At 43.0% G+C, this 20,633-nt stretch overlaps 1 protein-coding gene and 1 pseudogene across 1 annotated transcript in view; one reads left to right on the forward strand and one right to left on the reverse strand.

Annotated features, from left to right (window-relative positions):
- The window catches only part of LOC126353835 (ecdysone receptor), a 1,466,551-nt gene that overhangs the window by 1,131,323 nt on the left and 314,595 nt on the right, over nt 1-20,633 (reverse strand). The gene's annotated exons all lie outside the window — the stretch shown is intronic.
- Nucleotides 232-349, forward strand: LOC126356637 (5S ribosomal RNA; annotated as a pseudogene).

Below are 20,633 nucleotides of genomic sequence, written 5' to 3' on the forward strand. Positions count from 1 at the left end.
CAGGTAATGAGCTATAGCAGCAGACGACCTACGCGAGTGCCTTTGCTAACAGCACGGCGTCGTCTGAACTGCCTCTCCTGGGTTCGAGACCATATCGGCTGGACGGCTGGAAAACCTTGGCTCGGTCAGATGAGTCCCGATTTCAGTTGATAAGAGCTGATGACAGGGTTCGAGTATGGCGCAAACAGGATACATTCATTTTCTAAATATTTGCAAGCGATACAAAAATTAGCCAACGGCCTTGCCGCAGTGGTAACACATGTTCCCGTCAGATCACCGAAGTTAAGCGCTGTCGGGCTGGGCTAGCACTTGGATGGGTAACCATCCGGTCTACCTAGCGCTGTTGGCAACACAGCAAGTTGTCAACAAGGCACTGTGGAAGCTGGTGGTGGCTCCATAGTGGTGTGGGCTGTGTTTGCATGGAATGGACAGAGTCCTCGGTTACGTTCGGCTACTTGAAGAGCATTCATGGCCTTCATGTTCCCAAATAACGATGTCATTTCATCGTGTCACGATTGTTTGCGGTTGGTCTGAAGAACATTCCGGACAGTTTGAGTGAATGATCTGGCCACCAAGATTGTCCGACATGGATCCCATCGGACATTTACGGGACATAATCGAGAGGTCAGTTCGTACACAGAATCCTGCACCTAAAACAGTTTCGCAAATATGGACGGTTACAGAGGCTGCACGCCTCAATATTTCTGCAGGGGTCTTCCAATGACTTGTCGAGTCCATGCTACGCCGAGTTGCTGCACAACGCTGGCCAAAAGGAGGTCCGACACCGTACTAGGAGGTATCCCACGATACTTTCTCTCTCTCTCTCTCTCTCTCTCTCTCTCTCTCTTTTCTATTAATGCTGCTTGGCAAGGATTCTGAACTAATCAACAGTACTCAAGAAACCGTCGACCGGTTGATTTGCAAGCCGTTTATTTCGTGGATGGATTAAGTGTCCTTACGATTATGCCAATGAACTTCAGTCTTACATCTTTTTTTGCTACTAATCGTTTTATGTGATCGTACAACTTCAGATCGCACCAGATTACGCGGAACACGTTATATTTATTTTCGTTCCATAGTCAACTGCTCGTCCCTGCACCAATCGTCCATCTCCTGCAGGTCTCCTTGCATTTCGCTACACTTGGCTGGCGTTGCAATACCATCGTTCGCGAACAGTCTTACGGAGGCTTCAAAGTTAAGCGCTAGATCAATTTTTTTTCCCTACAGCCCAATTTTGTACGTCTGTTAGCAGCACAACTTTCTAACGCCCACCGGTGTCATAGTTGTCGTTCTTTATAAAGTTGACAAGTAACTTTACTTTATAAAATGTATACAGCAGAATTATAGCAAGTTAAAACATATAACAATAATTACATACGAAATACTTTATGTGAAAATTTTATGAAAACTTAATGAATAAATGGAGATTGTAAATACACACATAAAAAAAGTTTTAAATCACTCCAGTTCCCAGAACTACTGAAGATAGACGTTGATTGTGGATACTGTATCACAGACACAGTCCCTTTGACTGTTCAGAGATGTCACAAAACCCACCCAAAGATGTAAACAATCACGCATGAGCAGTGACTATTCGACGGAGGGGGTCCGAGAGCCGATCAGTTCCAGTCTTTCCACCAAGAAAGAGGTGCACGGATCGTCTTGTCTGCAGTTCACACATGTCTAGACGGTCATTGCCACAATTCGATCGCGTCCGCATTGTTACTTTGGGCCCCGCATTGTTACTTTGTGCCAGGAAGGGAAGTGTCCAGGCGTCTCATAGTGAACCAAAGCGATGTTGTTCGAACATGGAGGAGATACAGAGAGACAGGAACTGTCGATGACACGCCTCACTCAGGTCACCCAAGGGCTACTACTGCAGTAGACGACGGCTACCTACGGACTGTGGCTGGGAGGAACCCTGACAGCAACGCCACCATGTTGAATAATGGTTGCCATGTAGCCACAGGACGTCGTGTTACGACTCAAACTGTGTGCAATAGGCTGCATGATGTGCAACTTCACTCCTGACGTCCATGGCGAGGCCCCTTCTTTGCAACCACGACACCATGCAGCGCGGTACAGATGGGCCCAACAACATGCCAAACGGATCGCTCAGGATTGGCATCGGGTTCTCTTCACCGATGAGTGTTGCATATACCTTCAACCAGACAATCGTAGGAAACGTGTTTGGAGGCAACCTGGTCGGGTGAACGACTTCGACACACCGTCCAGCGAGTGCAGCAAGGTGGAGGTTCCCTGTTGTTTTAGGGTGGCATTACGTGGGGTCGACGTACGCCGCTGGTGGTCATGGAAGGCGCCTTAACGACTGTACCACACGTGAATGCTATCCTCCGAACTATAGTGTAACCATATCGACAGCATATTGGCGAGGCATTCATATTCATGGACGACAATTCGCGCCCTCATAGTGCACATCTTGAGAATGACGACATCGCTCGACTAAAGTGGCCAGCATGTTTTCCAGACATGAATCCTATCGAACATGCCTGGGATAGATTGAAAAGGACTGTTTATTAACGACGTGGCCCACCAACTACTCTAGAGGGATCTACGCCGAATCGTCGTTGAGGAATGAGATAATCTGGGCCAACAGTGCCTTGATGAACTTGTGGATAGTATGCCACAAATACAGGCATGCATCAATGCAAGAAGACGTGCTACTGGGTATTAGAGGTACCGGTGTGTACAGAAAATTTGGACCACCACCTCTGAAGGTCTCACTATGGTGGTACAACATGCAATGTGTGGTTTTCATGAGCAATAAAAAGGGCGGAAATGATGTTTATGTTGATCTCTATTCCCTATTTTCTGTACAGGTTTCGGAACTCTCGGAACGGAGGTGATGCAAAACCTTTTTTGATGTGTGTAGTAGCGGCCATTTAACACTGCCTTGAGGCACTCCCGAAAATGTCTTTACGTTTGTCGATTTCGTTTCCTTAAGACTGACGTGTTGAGCTCTATCAGCGAGGAAACGCTGTATACTATCACAAATAGTCGGTAAGCGGTTATTTTGTTCGCCAAACGACAGTGAGGAACTGTATCGGAGGCCTAGTGGAAGCAAAATAACATGGCGCCAACGCGAGCGCCTTTGGGAACGACACTCTACAAGTCACGGAAAAAAAGAGCAAGCTAAGTTTTGCAAGATCTCTGTCTGCGGAATCCGTATCGGTTTTTATAGATATTTTCGTTCTCCAAAAACGGCATAATGCGTGAGCATAAAAACATGTTCTGTAATTCTACAACAGATTGACGTCACCGGCGTAGGCATAGAATTTTATGCACCTGTCCTACTACCTTTTTTTTAAAACAAGAATGACCTGCACTTTCTCGAATCGCCAGGTACTCTTTGTAGTTCCAAAAATGGTTCAAATGGCTCTGAGCACTATGCGACTTAACTTCTGAGGTCATCAGTCCCCTAGACCTTACAACTACGTAAACCTAACTAACCGAAGGACATTACACACATCCATGCCCGACGCGGGATTCAAACGTGCGGCCGTAGCGGTCGCTCGGTTCCAGACTGTAGCGCCTAGAACGGCTCGGCCACTCCGGCCAGCTGTAGCTCCAATGGCCTACGATAAACTGCTGCTAGAAGAGCAGCAGTTTCTCTCGCATAATCTCTGTAGAACCACTCTGCTGTTAAACAGTTTCAATTGATTTTCTATTCGGTGATGGCTTATCTCAATACCTGACATTTCGCCATTTGTGCTATGAACGGAAGGAGGAAGCGTCCTACTGTATCGCGCGGTGACATAATTTCTGAAGACCGAATGCAGTATTCCTGCCTGTGGAGTATATGGCAGCCGCAGTCCGTGAGATCAAGAGCCAACAGTGGTCGGGCGGGCGATTAGGAAACTGTCAGTGGGCCGGTCGTTACCCGCCTACTGACACATCAGATAATGACGGGAGGCATTACCTCATTGCAATAACGAGGTGCTAATGCAGCAGGCCCGCACTGGTCCACAGTTTGTATAAACAGCCGCCCATATGGCGCCCATACGCATGAGCTGTACAAGTCCGTGAAGTGGTTCAGCCACAGTATTAGTGGCTGCAGCTTTCTTTGTTGCCTCAAATGTAGTTTAGCGTCCATCAGATACTGCCGTTATTACGTAAGGATTAGTGCGACATTAACTAATGGCAGCTATATTACTGTTGTTAAAGTACGCACTTTCACTGATGAAAAACTAATTGGGCATGTGGCTACGCTGAACGAATAGCACCTCCGGCGCCTGGGTAACTGGAATGGTTCCTCGTAGCTGCCATTCTCTCGAGGGACACACAACTGCATACCACCCAAGGTTGTTAACCATTCGTACGAAGGACGGAAAAAAGGACACTTGCGCTTAACGTTCCGTCGACGACGAATTCATTAGAGACGGAGGACAAAATGGGATTACGCTTAGGGTAAGGAAAGAAGATACACTCTTTAAAATTTAGGGATTGAATGTTCTCATGACATTTAAACACATCTCGCTTTCTGACTACATAAGAGACATTCTCGCTTATACGGAGGACAAACGACAATCTTTGTTCTCCCGCACTATTTGTGAAAATGACAGGGGGCAGAAAAACACGGTTGATGCACTGTCTACCGTCCACCACACGTCCTACGGCAGCTTACGAAAAACAGCTCAGTTTGTAGCTGTTGCTTGAAAACTAAAAATGTACTTAATCTGAGATGTACTCAAATAGTAACGGCACATTATTAATTTCGCGCGTTGTATTACACCGATGTGAACGATTTTAACACGTTTTTACTAGGTGGCTTTCGTCTCTGCTTTTTCTGTACAAATTTTGCAATAGATTTGGAACTAATTTTCCGATGAGCTCAGAACTGGATGACAATGCAATATTAACTCGCTTTCTTGTCTTGTGTATGGTGGAGGGTACTTTGTTTACCAGTACATTTCCCAAGAAGCTAGAGACTTGAAACTTTACAATGTAGCTCAGAACTGGGTGACAATGCAACATTAATTTCTTCCCTGTCTGATCTGTGCCGGATAGTGCTTTGTTTACCACTATCATTTCCCGAGAAGTTACAGAATGGAAGCTTTAACATATATCAGAACTCGATGTTAACCGACTTTCGTGTCTCGTGTATGGCGGAGGGTATTTTGCGTACCACTGCTACTTCTTCCTTTTTTTGTTCCACTTCCGAATGTTTCGTGGTAAGAACGGTTGTTGGTAAGTCCTCCTGTGAACTCTGAATCTCTCTCATTTTTATCTTCAATGTCTTTTCGTGAGATAATCGTAGGAGGAAGCAATGTATTGGTTCTCTCAGGTCACAAGAAACTGAAATAATCCTGAAATGTACGCAAGTTTCTACTGTAATCTCATGTTTGAAACCGATTGAAAAATCTGACACGCAGTAAACTGAAAAGCAAAACATTATTATTTAAATCAAAACTTTTTAATATAATACGTTTTTAAAAATGACTAAAAAGTTTAAAATAACCCCATTCAGTCAGTTCTGAAAATATGTGCTGTGGAATTTTTAATAGTTATGAAAATACTTGCAGGATTCTGAAACAAAAGAATGAGGCGCATGTAATACATAACTGCTGCTTTAATAGTTCACTTCCTTACTGTTGTACATTGCTTGCGCCCTACGTTTATTTTTAAATTCTCCGCGTATTTTGGTGGCTATTAAAAATTCACATGCACAAATTTTCAGGACTATCCCTATGAGGGTAGAGATCTGTATGGGATTAGGAGAAATTATTTTATACTTTTTAGTCCGTCTTAAGACTATGTTGTCTGATGTTGTTCCCAGTTGGGCATGCGTGCCAAGGCTCCAATGTGTTTTATTTTATTTTTCACTTGAGCATATCTGCTCTAAATACTGATCATTGCTTTCTCGCAACATAATTTTAAAATCTCTCAAAATTTCATTCTGATGACACCCTTAGTAGGCGTCGAAACCTAGATAAATATACCAAACAGTTATTTGCAACAGGTTGGCTGTATAGTACCTGTTTGAAAATTACATACGGTTGTTGAGAAACAGCAATTTTTAAAACTGTAATTATTTTCGTTATTGTGTTGGTAAATATGTCTGAAAAGTATTTCTACAATGTTAGGCTAATCGGATATTTAGTCTGTTGTCAACTATGAAAAAGGTTACACGTCTTTTGGCAGCATCGGTCATAATTTGTTTTGTATAAAAGTGTATCAGATAATTTTGTTTTAATTTATGCTATAAGACCAGAATAAAGTGACACAAAGATTCAGATTTGTTACATAATGCTTTTGGTGAGCTTGCTATGAGTAAAACAAGGGTTTATGAATGGTGCAAGCGTTCCGAAGAAGGCCGTCAAGATCTTGGAGATGACGAGCGCCCTTGATGTCCCAGTGAAATCGTGGAAAAAGTGAAGTAAATGACTATGAACGATCGCCGAATCAAAATCAGACAAGACGTTGATGATGATGATGTATCAACCGGTTCATGCCACGTAATTTTTCGGATGTTTTGAACACGAAACGTGCAATGGAAACCGTTCGGATGTGTCGCGAAACAATTCATGGGTTTTTCACCATACTAATGCACCTGCTCGAACATAGTAGCTTGTTGGTGAATTTTTGGCAAGTAGACAGCGTCTGGCACAAAGACCCAGAAATCACATACCGTTGATATCAGCGATAGTAGATGTTAATGGTTCAATGCGGGATCCGTAAGCCTTTTGCTATACTCTCGAAGAAAATCACATCGCGCATTTGCAGTCAGTGCTTAATTTCTACAAGTTTACGTGTCGGAAATCACCTCTTCAACCAGCCAACCACCTCTAGCCCCCCCCCCCCCCCCCTCCTCGCTATAACTTATGATATAACTTACAATGAGAAATTTATTTTTTATGAAGTATTGTTCTGAAGTTCAGATTTTTTAAGTATAATTCCTTATAATCAAAACAATAAAAGGCTAAAGATTTAATATAAACAACAGGAGCGATCATGTGTCCTCGTAGCAATGCTAGTTTGCTCCACCGTTCTGCTCGCTACGTCCCAATATCGACACAAGTCGGCGGTAACGTGTTCGTGACTACGACGTCATCTTTTTATCTGCTGCCACCCGAAATGTTCAACCACTTGCTCTGTGGCGTTCGGTAAACGTGTGACCGATATTAAATAATTCTAGACAGCAAAATCTTCGTAAAATTAGCGACTGAAGTTGGTATCTCTCCGCGGTTCCCGTCAATCTGGGCACATATGGTAAGAGACGCATGTTATTGAGTACCTTCATAGTAAATTCAGCCATTGTTAACAAAGCTTCTTGTTAACAATGGCTGAATTATTTATTGTCTGACTCGAGCGATGTGATGATGGTGGTGCTCTTGTCGTAATTATTATGAATGCTTAGTAATGATGAGCCTGCTTTCTAATATTTGGCATATTTCTTATATCGGTAAGAAACACACAATGAGTGCGTAATTTAGGGAAAGGAAAATTTTCTTGAAGAAGATAATGTTGTGTGTGTGCAGATGGCAATGGTGTAGACCCAGGCTTTGAAGAAGCAAGTGAGGAAAATAATGGAACAGAAGTGACCTTAGATCGAGCTACGTATTGCCTAAATTGTAATGATGTGCATGGATGTGTGTGATGTCCTTAGGTTAGTTAGGTTTAAGTAGTTCTAGGGAACTGATGACCTCCGATGTTAAGTCCCATAGTGCTCAGAGCCATTTGTACAAATGACAGGTACGTAACGATTTAATACGCGTATACTATTTTAAATCTCTGGTGTCGACTTGTTCCAGTGAGTTAAAAAAAAAGAATTGCACCTTTTGAAACGGAAAACGCCATCTCGAGTCGATGCATATTGAATAATAATGATGAGCAGCTACAGTAGTTACACCTGAGAGACCCCTCCCTGGAATCACACGAACCATTAACTTACAGCAGGTACCTGCCTAGGTAAACTGTCTGTTTCGATGCGTAATTTATCCCAAGTTTGTATCTTCAGTAATGTAAGATAAAGTCTTGTGAAATAAGAAGAATTGTTTTGAAATAGCCTGTAATAATTGTACCACAGTTTTACGATGGGCTTTCGCTTTTCTAAACCTTAAATATCTGAAATAAGCAGACAAGAACTGTCGTGTTTTCGCATCGTCCGTTGGGTGCTGAAAGACAGTCCCATACATCTCGCTCCTCCTTGAATAAGATAAACGAAGGCAAAGGTTTAAAGCACTGATATGAGAAGGAAAACAAGAGCGCCATGTTGTCGATACGAAGCTATCCCGGCGCATTAAGAGCGCACAGGAAGTGCTGATCCGGAACGCGGCCATATCGCGGCGAGTTTTATCAGAGGGAGCGCCTTGTCGGCTTTTTACGAGCGCGGCCGGCACAGAGGAGTCTGGCACTTGTTGACAACCAGGGAGCGGCCCAGTGACACACAGAGACGCTGCCCCATTATCGGCCCACTCATTAACTCGGAATACATTTGCCGCGACACACGTGGGAGCGACAATCAGCTCCACACACGCTGCTCTGTGCTGTCTGCGGCACGGCAAAACACGTAACGTACGGTCTTTCAGTTATCAGCCAGCTAGTGTGCGTATGATCACGGCGGCTGTCAAGAGACGTTTAATTAGCGAATGCACTACACCGACATGGGCACCAGCCGTCTGTTTATGAGGCCGCTCTGACTGACAACGTAATCGCGACCACAAAAAGGACAAAACCTTTTAATTTGTTTCCTCAGTCAATAAGGATACCACACACTAAATAACCCAAAGCACTTATCTGACACGCATTCGAAAACGCAACTTCCCACCCTCCCACACATACACAGAATCGAGCAGGGAAGATGTGTGTGTGTGTGTGTGTGTTTGTGTGTGTGTGTGTGTGTGTGTGTGTGTGTGTGTGTGAACAACACATCTCTACAAAAGATGTACAATGTAACTTGTACATTGCTTGTGGCCTCGTTAGGTACTTATATTACATGTTGCAATCACTTTAATGTGACCACCGCCTACGAGAAATCTTCCGAAGTAAGAGTGATTTCTGGTGTGCCGCAGGGGAGTGTCATAGGACCATTGCTATTCACAATATACATAAATGACCTGGTGGATGACATCGGAAGTTCAATGAGGCTTTTTGCAGATGATGCTGTGGTGTATCGAGAGGTTGTAACAATGGAAAATTGTACTGAAATGCAGGAGGATCTGCAGCGAATTGACGCATAGTGCAGGGAATGGCAATTGAATCTCAATGTAGACAAGTGTAATATGCTGCGAATATATAGAAAGATAGATCCCTTATCATTTAGGTACAAGATAGCGGGTCAGCAACTGGAAGCAGTTAATTCCATAAATTATCTGGGAGTACGCATTAGGAGTGATTTAAAATGGAATAATCATATAAAGTTGATCGTCGGTAAAGCAGATGCCAGACTGAGATTCATTCGAAGAATCCTAAGGAAATGCAATCCGAAAACAAAGGAAGTAGGTTACAGTACGCTCGTTCGCCCACTGCTTGAATACTGCTCGGCATTGTGGGATCCGTACCGGATAGGGTTGATAGAAGAGATAGAGAAGATCGAACGGAGAGCAGCGCGCTTCATTACAGGATCATTTAGTAATCGCGAAAGCGTTACGGAGATGATGGATAAACTCCAGTGGAAGACTCTGTAGGAGAGACGCTCAGTAGCTCGGTACGGGGTTTTATTAAAGTTTCGAGAACATACATTCACCGAAGAGTCAAGCAGTATATTGCTCCCTCCTTCGTATATCTCGCGAAGAGACCAGGAGGATAAAATCAGAGAGATTAGAGCTCACACAGAAGCATACCGACAATCCTTCTTTCCACGAACAATACGAGACTGGAATAGAAGGGAGAACCGATAGAGGTACTCATGGTACCCTCCGCCACACACCGTCAGGTGGCTTGAGGAGTATGGATGTAGATGTACGTTCGATGTCAACGTGCAATAACCATTTGCACAAGGCAGGTGGCATCACGAACTGTGGACGATATATAAAGCGTGTCGAGGGGGCGCGGAAAACAGTGCAGTCGTAGTGCGGAAACGGAGCGACTCCTCGGACGTATCATTCGGCGGCGAGGTAACTGTGGTGCTCCACCGTCCTTAGATGATAGGAGATGGGCATGGCACAAAAGACGTGCAATTGTTGAGCAACTGACGGCCCAACGAACCAAAGGGCTACCAACTGTGCCCCCTCAACGATCGTTCAGCAAACGTTGCTGCATTTGGGCCTCTGCAGTAAGTGCCTGGGTTCATGCACCCACGCTGAGTGCTGTTCATCGGAGACAAAGGCTGGAATTTACATTCCAATACTGTAAATGGACGTCCACCGACTGGTGACAAGTGGCCTTTTGAGATGAATCACTTTTTATGCCCTACCGCAGAGATGGCCGTTGGCGTGTACGAAGTGAAACGTCTGAAAGGCATATATTCCCTGCAACAATTGCCGGCCGCTGTGGCAGAGCATTTCTAGGCGCTTCAGTCCGGAACCACGCAGCTACTAAGGTCGCACGTTGGAATCCTGCCTCGGACATAGATGTGTGTGATGTCCTTAGGTTAGTCATGTTTAAGTAGTTCTAAGTGTAGGGGACTGATGACCTCAGATGTTAAGTCCCATAGTGCTTAGAGACATTTGAACCATTTGCTACAATCATCGGAAGAGTCTAGGCCGGAGGAGGGAGCGTTATGGGGTAGGTTCTGAAGCATTTCCTGGATGATCTCGTAATTCTGGAGCGGACAATGAATCAACTGGGGGCCATGTCCATCCCCACATGGTTCGTTTTTCATCAGCATAATGGGAACTACCAGCAGAACAATGCAAAGAATCACACGACTTGCAGTGTATGTGTGTGTGGTTGGAAGAGCCCCAGGATAAGCTTACCTTACTCCCCTGACCCCTAAACCTCCTGAATTTAAACCCAATCGGGAATCTGTAGGACCACCACGATAGGGCTGCCCGTGCTCTGGATCCTCAACGGAGAAATCGAACTCAGTTGGCCACGGCACTGGATTCACAATGGCTCAAAATCCCTGTCGAAACCTTTCAGAACCTCATTGACTCTCTCACGTCTCGCACAGGTCCGCGTTGCGAAAGGTGGTTACATTAGTGTGAATGGACAGTTTATAATGCTGTGCTGGTTGTGTATCATTCTGGTAGTGCACAAGCCTTACTGTTCCGAACCGAGGATATGAAGAGAAAATCTACAAATTTTGTAGAAATATAAATTTTCTTTTGGCTGTAGTATGTACTACACAATATTTGCCTTCAGATATTTCACCTTCAGTGCTTTAAAATAGCTTCATACGTTTCTGATATTATTTTCGTCAACATGAACTGTGATATTCGAGTGGTATACTGTAAACTAGAGTAACTACCACCTGTTGCAAAATCGTAGTGTTTACGGTAAGTCTGTCTTCGGCGGATATAGCATTTCTGAGGTAACTGTTCTGCTTCGTAATATGAGGAGCCACTTTTCTGAGCACATACTGAAATGTACTCTCGTCCATTAGCAAGTTATTTTAATACGAATTCACGTCCTCGACTTGGAACTCCCGTTACAAATTTTCTTGTATGCCTTTTTTCATCTCGCCATGAACCCAACGGCACCACCCCAGTAAATTTCCTTTTCGCCTGCTCCTCTTCCACATATAATGACAACGCAACTGTAGTACACGTTAACTACAGAGTCCGTCATTCTGAATGAACTTCGACGGAATATCTGACGACAATGCAATACTTGCTTTTGTGCCGCGCCAAAGATCAGTGTCAAAGAAAATCTGATATTGTAATATCTGCCTTTAGTATGTGAATCAGACCAGCAGGTCACCAAAGGTTGCCCATGTCTGATCTAAACGTTGAGGTAGGCAGGGGCGGTTTTATGTTTAAAATTAATCATTATTTTTCATTTATTGAAATGTAATCAACCATAATTTTGTATGTTCAAAGAATCTAAGATAAACGACTTGTCATAAAGTCTATCCACGTGATGAAGTGAACAGCAAATAAAAAAGCATTCTTTTCAAAATCCCGTGCTCCAATTTGACAATTTCAAATTTCACCTCAAACATGTGCAGGAGGAGTTATGTACGAGATCTAAGATGCAACCGGCATACAACTAATTGCATCTGACTAACGTATTATGCGTGAAATTCCAAGAATTAGCATTTTATCCACCCATGTGAGGCGATCACTTGGAACCATAATTAAACGGAATCATTACAAAACGAAAAAGAAATACAGCTTTTCGCAGCTGTGATTATTCAGATCCGAAGATGATCATTAAGTAATCGAAACTGGTTATCAAGAATGACTATTTGCATGTGAGACTGTTACAACAATTTTTTTAAATAAAATGCATGCAGTTGCAACATCTCTCATGAAAATATGTCACTCATTAACAAAATTAAACATTTACAACAACTCGAACTGATTTATCGAGCCGTATAAAATACGCAGAGAGCCAACAAAAAGGTATGAAAGCTACTTTGCATCAGCCTACTGTGTGAGTGTGGTGCTGACTCTGACTCTTCTAGTATTTACACCTTTTTCCCTGGACGAGCGCACACCAGCACATTTCAACCATTTTTTAAAATCTTAGGTGCGCGTTTATGCAACACTTGTAAGGGACAATATTATCCTGTTCGCAGCAAAAGTCATACGGTTAACTGTACAACATCCATAGAGGATTGGATGGCACCACACATTACGTATCTTGTCCAGAAGCTGCCAACATCGACACTGAGCAATAAACGTCTTACCAGTCCTCCTTTCCTCCAAGGTCTGCGGAGCATACTGTTAATCACATATGTGTGTGAGCTATTCTAAATCACAGGTACTTAGAGGACAGTACACGTTATTTCTCATGTAGCCCAGAGGGTAGCTGAGGCTTGCTGTAATTTTGTGAGGCTGTCTCATACAGACATCCTCACAAAATCACAGCAAGCCTCAGCTCCCCTGACAGCGTTTTTAAGGCTGACAGCATTCACAATGATTACGTATTCACCCGGAGCTGTGTTGTGAACTGCACTAAGCTAGTACATATATTATCGGCTATGTTTGAACTCCGTATATCGGAAAAAATTTAAAAAATCCCGTAATAAATGTTTTCTTTACTTAAATAAATATCCCGCAATTTTCGCTACAGTGCTCTGAAAAAATCTGTCGCGCTACTCGCATCGTTTTTCAAACTGTTAGATTTCTCACTTCTCTGTTACTTTTGGATATTAAAAAAGTCTAAGTTGCAGTGAACATATGACTTTTATTTCTGATGGCTATTTGCTGAAAGCCCAATAGGTAATTAGCCTTGAAAAATCCACGTGAAATTGAAGAGTGGTACCCAGTTCACTAACAATTTACACGAAGCCATTTTTATAAGACCGTTGTCGGAGGCACAATTTCTAGGTCTGAAGGAATGACAAATAAACAGGACTTAGACCCAAAACATTACATGAAAACATTCTTTTTGAGTCATGAATCTTCTGAGTGTTTTGATGCGGCCCGCTACAAATTCGTCTCCTGTATTAAATGTGGTTCCGTAAATTGTTCGGTCACTTTTGCCATGTTCTTTCCCGAGGCAAGGAACCAATCTGCTACGGACATTCGTGTGAACACTAACCTCTCTTTCTTCCTTCTGCGTATTGGCTTACTGGCATGTAGTCAAATCGAGTCTGGGGGAAATGGCACCAGGGGACGCGGGAGGAGAGATTCAGATTGCAAAAGTGAATGCTTTTCATACTCTAAGAAAGCGAAATGTATGAAACAGTAATTCTTCTGGTATTAAAGAATCGTACTTGTACATACAAAAATCATTATACTTCAAAACAAGCACTGAAATAATAGTGGAACTGGTTCTTAATAAAGAAAAGGCGTAATGAAAACGTCAATAAAACGGGCACACGTTCTTAACCTTACCGGAAACCAACAAACGGTAGTTCGTGTTTTTTGCTGACTAAACGGCAGTTTATAAACAGCTATTTTCAAATCGCTGTGGAAGTAAAGCTGCGGTCTGGCCAATCAGTTTTGGGTTTTCCGTAGTACCACTAAATTACTTAAGCCCACGACGGACGATGTCTTTGATAACATCACAGCTGATTCCTTCCCTTCCCCGCGCCACCTAGGCTACAGCTTCACCTCTAATGACCTCGCTGTTGCATGAAAGAGTGCACCGTCTAGCACTGTTTATGTAGGGTGCAATGGTTATGAGCAGATATTTTTACTGGTGACTGAGGACAGTGTACTAAACATCAAATCAGTATTCACGTCACCACTTAGTGGTGCAGTTGCGTCTGTGCAGAAAACACCAGGTAATAAATTATGTGATATGTTTGCGGCCAGACTGTTCGACGCAGACAAACAGCAACTAACACATTGACGTCAGTACGTATGAGTGCCCCACATATAAAAATATCTGCACTTCTGTTACTCCCTTTATATTGACGATCTAATTTACATAACAAGTGACAACAGTGACAAGTCATGGTTTTTTTTTATCTGACGTCAATGATTTTATATTCGCCTAATGTGATGCTGTAAATGCTATTAAGAACTTGATGGTGGCCAGTCAACCGAAACTGGTTGTTTACATAAAGATTTCATCATCAGCTCATCATTTTAAACAACTACCAGCTGTGGGGCACCACCTCCTGCAAATCTATTCTTAAGTCCATTCTTTGGTTTTGAGTACAACGAACGTCCCAGTACACACCCAAAACGAAGATTGTCACAACCTGCAACGGCCAGACGCGTGGATTCACTAATTTTTCAGTACACTCCTCGATATCGCTGCAGCAATACACTGTGTATAGAAAGGCTAGGCCGGCCGCTATGACCGAGCGGTTCTAGGCGCTTCAGTCCGGAACCGCGCTGCTGCTACGGTCGCAGGTTCGAATCCTGCCTCGGGCATGGATGTGTGTTAGGTTAGTTAAGTTTAAGTAGTTCTAAGTCTAGGGGACTGATGACCTCCGATGTTAAGTCCCATAGTGCTTAGAGCCATTTGAACCGCTTTAGAAAGGCTACGATTTTCCATCTCAGTTATTTCCACGTCGATGACAATTTTTGGGTCTAGGATAATGAACGGGTATAATTCAGGAGAGAAGTTTGTTTGTTTGTCCACTGCTATCATCACATCTTACTGCTGGATAACGCCTGCCTCCTTAACATATGAGTAAAGGAAGTAAGCGTAAAGCCGTACGCAAGCGCTGGCCGGCCCATCGGTACCGACCGACGGCTGTGTCATCCGCAACCAATGGCGTCATTAGATACGGTATGGAGGGGCGTAGTGTCAGAACACGGCTCTCCCAACCGTTATCAGTTTTCGTGACCTGGAGGCGCTACTAGCCGATCAAGTAGGTCCTCAGTTGGCATCACGAGGCTGAGTGCAGCCGTTCGATCCCTACCACCAAGGAGAAACCGCTGTTAAGTACCGGGAATCGAGCCCGTGTCCTCCACATTGCAGTCAGCCGTGCTGACCAGTCAGCTTTGGAGGTGGACGAGTAACAGCATTAAGAGAAGGGTATCGATATTTTTCTCGTGGTTAGTATCGTGGGAATAGTGTCGTACTCATAACAGTACTGGGGGAGAGAGTACGATACCCTGAGTTATCGACATCTGTCTTTCATAAAAAGAGTACATATTATTGCCTTCAGAGTATCCATTCCTCTGTGTTTGAAACCAATAACAGAGGGACAAATAAATAGATAGATATGTAGACAGATAGGGAGACAGAGATAGAGAGATAGTGAAGCATTTTAAATAGAATAATACAAGCATTAAATCGAACAACATTTTTTATACACATTACAGATTACAATTTATAAAAATTTGGATCCTGAAATATGAAATTACAGAACGGGTTATCAGAAAAGCGACTGAATAGTACGAAAACGTAAATAAATTTAATCTTACTCATCAAAGATGCCGCAACTTTACAGCCTTTAAAATATTTATTGTAACACCCGCAATTATAAATTACTGACAACCAGTTTCAATCACATTTAGTGATCATCTTCAAGTCTAAAAATTGAATGAAATAAAACATTAATAAATAATTATTTAAGTAAATAACAAAGACTGAAGACAAATAAAATTCACAAAACTATACCTGAGTAATCTGGTAAACAGATTAACAAAATATAAAATTTAAGACTGGTTAGTCACGAACTGTCGAGAGACAAATTTCACTAAAGAGAGTATAGTCACAAGCTGTAAAAAGAAAACAGACAACAGGAACAGCACTATAGTACACTTGAGACACCACTCAGTCGCATCCAGCATTCTATCAAACCGACTTTGCATCTGCAGTGGCTCCACCATACCAACAGTTGCGAAGCAGAATAGAGGCCACAGGGCCGTTAAATTGCTGAAAGAGTATACATAGCGGTTTTGCATGTCACGAATCACACACAGAAGTGGCCCACTGGCCAACCTAGCGTGTTATGAGTACGTGACGCGAAGTGGCACATATGGCAAAACAGAGCCGCGTATAAATAGGTGCGGGTTTCTAGGCAGTTCTCTTGGACAGTGGGGCGTGTCACACCACCAGCTACACACAGCAGCAGATGGGGCGCCAGCGTTCCAGTCCACGGTGGGTCGCTGGTTCGACCTTCTGGGGCCAACGCAGGGTCCATTGACAGCCAGTGGCGGGCCACTCCACAGCTCACTACTGCGGGCAGTCGTCCTGGCTTCCAACACACGCCGGAGGCATCCCGAGGCAAGGGCTGCAGATTCGGCCTCCGGATCGCGGGCGCTTGTTGTCGCCGCGATCTTAAGCACGCAGCTGGCCGCCTGCAGGTCACAGCGAGCGGCGCTGAGTCGGCAGGGATGCAGACCACTGAGTAAACTGCCGGCATCCTGACAACGACGGACGCAACTCCGCTGCCGTACAAGGCCAACACACAGCAATGCGAGCACGGGTCACCGTGGAAGCTATTCTGTGTCAAGCCGTTTCGCAGATAGCAAAGTGGTGTCCTCAGCATTGCGGGACCCAGTGGTGCAGATCGAGAAGAACCTGTAGTTGGAAACATTCACTTGGAAAGCTCGGACAAGTCTCAATACGGTGTCTTCTACCTCTTCCCACTACATTTTGTGTTGCCGTTATATGCAGTGGCAGAAGTTGCCACTACACATCATACAGACCACTGTTTCCTGGATGGTGGTTAGAGGAGGAAGGAAGCTGGGAGGGGGAGAGGACATGCACTAATACTGCGCGGTACTAAAATGTAACAAAGATATTGTCTAAAGGAAGTAATGCAATTGCAGGCAGGGTGGCTTCGCCGCTTGGGCAGACTGAACCCAATGCACATAAACAAAGAAAAACACCTCACAGCACACCTGGTGAAAACTTCTTGCACTGAATGTTTTAGATCAACGTTTTACTTTCATTATGAATTTAACAAAATGTCTCATACATCAATATTAGGAACATTTCTAAATTGCTTCTTGGTTTCAAATGAATTGCATTACATCTTCTAGAAAGTATCTTTGTTACATTTTAATGCCAGGTCGTTCGTATCAAATCAGCACAGTGATTGAGTTTTATGTTCCCAAATTTTGGTGAAGCTAAGTGTGCCTAGTTTCCCTACATAATTATGACGGGAACCACATTTTTTCGTGATTTAATAAAAAATTTATTAAGCCTAGAATCTTCAAATTTTCGGTAAAAAGTACTACACGCTGCAGTAGTAACTTGCCATTTTCTCCAGAACCAGACGTGATACAGACCTGCAAAACATGTCATTTTAAATCTCTTAAGATGGGATTTCATTTGGTATGCAACATGATGGTGTTTAAAAATAAATTACTTTTATATTTTAATTTTCTAAAAAAGCTATATTTAAAAAAATCTGACAATCACAAAATTTCCTAGCACTACACTCTTACACCTCTGAAATTTTCGGTTTGGGATCATCACAGGATCACATGTTGAAAAATTGTTAAGTTCTATGTGTTGCGTGAATAATGACTTTCCTAAAGGTTCTACCTCAAGAAGTCATCAAATTAATTTTAAAAAATTTACTTACACAACACATTTAAAAATTCTTGTAAATTTGAATCAACTGTAAAGGCTCTGTTGGTTTCAACCATGTCATTTTCAGGTAAGATGTGCAATCGGCCTGTTGGGGTCACTGGATTGACCTTACATAGAATATCCACCACACAATCAACGTTACACTGACTTTTCAGGGTATGCAAAAGAAGAAGATGGACCACACCTTTAGTTCATCTTCTTCTTTCTCCAAAATTTATGCAAGCCACCACGTGTTGTTATACACTGAAATTTTGTATCAATTTCTGTCAATGACAGTGTTCCTTGGGGTCTGGTGATCAACTGTTTCAATGAACTTTGAGCATATGAGAATATCTTGAGAAAGAATTTTGTCACACCTGAAACTACAGGAGTGAATGCATGAAACATTTGACTCCCTGGAATTATTAATGCTTTGCTGAACCGACTGTTTAGATATGTAGCTGTCTCTATGCGTTCGTCCTGAGTCACAAATGTAAAATGTGCTCCAGAGATGTTTTCCACTGCCCCGTTGAGCAGCTGCTAAGGTGTTAGAATTTGACTGTCATATACAAGTTTCAAACTTTCTCGTGCAGCCAACCTCTTGACTGTGTCACCAATTCCATCGCAAGGCCCTTTCCCATGAACTTTGCTGAAAAATGCCGTTCAGCGACTATCTCAAAAACAGCTTGATGAAAGCATAGATTTAAAATGTTTTTCGTGTTTGTGTACTGAGCAGCAGCACCATCAGAAAAGTAGTATATTTTTTACGTTCAAAGAGCTTTCTCAAGAATTCAATGAGCTTTTTGTGGAATCAGCAGACAGTCACTGTGTACGTTCAAGACAGTCAGAAATAACAACATAACTGAGATGCTCTGTTTCTCCTTTGTAGTACATACCAAATGCGTGAACAGTGGCTTACTGACTTGTCCAATGATAGCTCTGGATCTGATCTAGTTCTCTAAAAAACCACAGTACACAGCAAACTGTGAATCTTGTAGTTTTCTCTAATGTGTTTCATAAATGACCCTTGTTGTTCTGGAATAAAGTCATGACGGACCAACATAGACAGCACTATGCAAAATAAATTCATGAAGTCTGTAATTGATTTTTGTAATGTTTCCAGTTTACACCTGTCCACAGGAATCCACTGTCGGAAGGTGACATTATCGATCAGCTTTCCTTCGAATGCCTTCTGAAGTATGGACTTGATTTCCTTATTCCTAGGGCATGAATTACAAAAAAGCTCAAATGTGTGTGAACTCCTATGGGACCAAACTAATTAGGACATCGTCCCTAGACTTACACACTACTTAAACTAACTTACGCTAAGAACAACACACACACACACACACCCATGCCCGAAGGAGGACTCGGACCTCCGGCGTGAGAGGCCGCGCAGTCCGTGACATGACGCCTCAAACCGCGGGGACAGTCCGCGCCGCCATGAATTACAGTCTCCCAACTGACAATCGGAACCTTTCCAAGACAATGTTTATGTGTTTGTATTTCTCCACTTGCTACGGAGTTCAAACCTGCGTTTTCAATCATAAGTTTTAAATTTTGGTGAATGGCACATACACACACCGTGGAAATACGACAGGGGCCCGCTAGAATAGGTTTTAGGCCTTCCGTAATAGGTATTGAAGTTTCTGAAATCAAATAGAAACAATGTAGACATTAAAAAACGTCAATTTATGTTCGAATTCAGCCCATGTGTTTTGAAATTTGGGACAGAGATTCAAAAAACACGTATGTACGAAAGGCAAATATAGGTACACATAAATAACTCGTCACATTCTGCAGTGTGATCTACTGTTCACAAAGGATGTGGTGACACCGCCAGACACCACACTTGCTAGGTCCGCGGTCCGTTAGTATACGTCGGACCCGCGTGTCGCCACTATCAGTGATTGCAGACCGAGCGCCGCCACACGGCAGGTCTAGTCTAGAGACTCCCTAGCACTCGCCACAGTTGTACAGCCGACTTTGCTAGCGATGGTTCACTGTCTACAGACGCTCTCATTTGCCGAGAAGACAGTTTAGTATAGCCTTCAGCTACGTCATTTGCTACGACCTAGCAAGGCGCCATATTCAGTTACTACGAATGTATTCTGAACAGATAATATTGTGAATCATGGACCGCCAAGAGCGACGTTCATCATTAATGGATTAAAGTTAAGTATCGAACTAGCTACGTCCGCTTTCTGCATTCTAATTCCTTGTCATGTTCCAGACCTCACGTCAATATAGTGCTTCCCTCCGGACGCCAGTTTGCGTGAGCTAAAACGCGTGCATTTCGGCCCCCTCTAGTAACACGGTGTTGGCTCTTCTGCTACCACAACAAAGGATGCCCCAAATGTTATGATGTAGTTGGGCAATTTGCAATATGGCGCAACTTGTCGTGATTCGGACATGTGTTAATGTAGCAGATTTACTCTTTATACTCATTGTATGACCTGATCTCATGATTTCTCACATTTCAGAGGTGTGAGAGTATAGTGCAAGGAAATTTCGTAATTTTTCTTAGAAATATTAAAAATTTGGCTTTATTAGAAAATTAAGATTTAAAATTTATTTAATTTTTTTTTTTAATTTGTAATTTTCAAACACCTCATGTTGCTTGCCAAATAAAA

The sequence above is a fragment of the Schistocerca gregaria genome, chromosome 3 (genome assembly GCF_023897955.1).
Source record: "Schistocerca gregaria isolate iqSchGreg1 chromosome 3, iqSchGreg1.2, whole genome shotgun sequence".
Taxonomy (NCBI): Eukaryota; Metazoa; Arthropoda; class Insecta; order Orthoptera; family Acrididae; genus Schistocerca; species Schistocerca gregaria.